This window comes from Aplysia californica, unplaced genomic scaffold (assembly GCF_000002075.1).
Source record: "Aplysia californica isolate F4 #8 unplaced genomic scaffold, AplCal3.0 scaffold00021, whole genome shotgun sequence".
Classification (NCBI taxonomy): domain Eukaryota; kingdom Metazoa; phylum Mollusca; class Gastropoda; order Aplysiida; family Aplysiidae; genus Aplysia; species Aplysia californica.
Window position 1 is genome coordinate 371,955 of NW_004797291.1, and position 2,628 is coordinate 374,582.

Below are 2,628 nucleotides of genomic sequence, written 5' to 3' on the forward strand. Positions count from 1 at the left end.
CTCTCTCTCTCTCTCTCTCTCTCTCTCTCTCTCTCTCTCTCTCTCTCTCTCCCCTCCCTTCTCTCCCTCTCTCTAATATCTGTATTTAATGATCTCTTCTGTCTGGGTGTGCACATGCATGAGTCTCTCTCTCTCTCTCTCTCTCTCTCTCTCTCTCTTTCTTTCTCTCTCTCTCTCTTTCTTTCTCTCTCTCTCTTTCTTTCTCTCTCTCTCTCTCTCTCTCTCTCTCTCTCTCTCTCTCTCTCTCTCTCTCTCTCTCTCTCTCTCTCTCTCAAGGACTTGGGACCCGAGTAGACCAGTATTATAGAAGAAGAAGAATTTTCTGTTTATACCTTTCCTCCTCCTTACTGACCTGAAAAGGGTGTTAATTAAGCCTTCTTTAGCAAAGACACCAGAAGGCCTACGGCCAGTGGTTGTATACCTTTTTATTGATAGCGCCCACTATTATCACTTATAAGCTTTTCTTTTTTTTAAATTAATTAATTAATCAATTATTTTTTTGGGGAAAGCGTTTTACAGCGCTAGCAACATCAGACGATCATAATATGTGCATGTGAGACTCACGTTTTCAGTATGTAGGACATTTTAAATTCTGTCCCGGTGGCGGCCGAAGCATGGCCTTCTCTAACATTTTATGTCGTTATCCGGATTCGAACCCGGGACCTACTGAATGAGAGGCAAGCACAGTAACTCTCGACCACGAGAGCCCCCCCCCCCTCCCCCCACACACACACTGCTCACCAAAATTATAGTTTACTTAATCGCCCGCTAGTAGGAAATATCGCCTAAGTTGGCAAGCGTGCCCTTGGTTTGGGAGGGGGTGGGGGTGGGGGTTGTATTAATTAATAGTCCCCCACCCCACCCCCACCCCCGAATGATATAGTGGCACGGGGTGGTTCAGAAGTGATCTCGTGGCTGTACAGTTCAGCATCTTTGCCAACTTTTTATTTTGCCTTTAAGGTAACGATCGAGACTTTCTTGGAGAGTGACAGGATATAATATTCACGCAAACAAAATACATGTTTACAGTATGGAAAGTCTGTGGGGAGATGGAATTTAAATTTTTGTACTGGTCACTTTTTTTCTGATAATAAATTGGTGTGGGATTTGATCGTACAACATGTTTCCAAATCATGTATAAAAATGCCCATGGCTACTCATGGCGGAGTTAATTGATCTAATTCGAATGACTATCCGAGAACGAAGCGTTATTACCGTCTATCTCTAAATGTATGCCTTTTGTGACCCCCCCCCCCTTTCTGATATAGCACAAAGAGGTCTTTATTAATCTATATAACAATACAGTAGTCTCCGCCTAAGATCCCGGTGCTCGGGAGCAAGGAAATGCGGGATCTTAGGCGAACCGGGATCTTAATCGATGAACCCAGGGAAGAATCTATGGTGACCCATGTTAAGGCTCAAAATCGGTAAAATGGTCTCCCTCCTCCCTACAATGAACTGACGTGCCCCCTTGGTGGGTTTATGGCATATGACGAGCAAAGAGTGGTTAACCTTGAAGACCTATCACGGTGCATAGTGGCATGAGGCGTGCCATTTTCACTTCTATTATAATCCTATCATGAGTCTCAAGATCTACGCTTATCCAGTTGCCCCTCCTCTTTACCTGTCAAAAATGTATAGCTTTCCGTCTCTGACCGAGTCCCCTCCCCCCCCCCCCCTCCAAACCGCCTTTGTCGTTACACACCATTACGTTGTGAACCCACCAATTAAAATTCAGTCTGTCTCGCAAATTCGGGAGTACAGACAACTGCTGCAATGGTCAAGGAAGAGTTCACGGTTCGATGTGATCCTGCCTGGAGCGCGAACATGTAGGCCCTACCCACCCAGCGAGTGATGCAAGTTTAGGTGGCGAGCTCAGGTGTGAGTGCGATGCGTGGGGAAAACAAACGCGTCGGTCAGTTCACACCCCGGTGTGATCCCGTCTGGGGCAAACATTGTATCGCTTCATCGAGTTTTACAACGTGTATGTGATCACATTCACGATAGTGGTTGATCTTTGACGCGACGGACAGTTTATTGATCTCAACTTTTCACTCTAGGTTGATCGGCTGTGCCCTCCCGGGTTTTTGTTGAGCAAATTATGATCTGAAATGCGGGATCTTAGCCGAATGTAGACCATCAGAGCGGGATCTTAGGGGTGACTTTTGTATAGTAAAAATTCTGTTTTCCTTAAACAACGGGATCTTAAGCGAACCGGGATCGTAAGCGGTGGGATCTTAGGCGGAGACTACTGTAATATGTAGATATAGCTATCCAGGCTGTGGATACTATCTCTCTCCCATTTCTCTCTCTCTCTCTCTCTCTCTCTCTCTCTCTCTCTCGCTTTCTCTCTCTCTCTCTCTCTCGTTCGCTCTCTCTCTCTCTCTCGTTCGCTCTCTCTCTCTCTCTCTCGTTCGCTCTCTCTCTCTCTTGTTTGCTCTCTCGTCTCTCTCTCTCTCTCTCCCCCCCTCTCTCTCTCTCTCTGGGAGTGTGTGTGTGTGTGTGTGTGTGTGTGTGTGTGTGTGTGTGTGTGTGTGTGTGTGTGTGTGTGTGTGTGTGTGCGTGTGTGTGTCGTTCTCATTTAATGACAACAAAGGCTTACGAAAGCTTGTTGGGAGAAAAAAATAT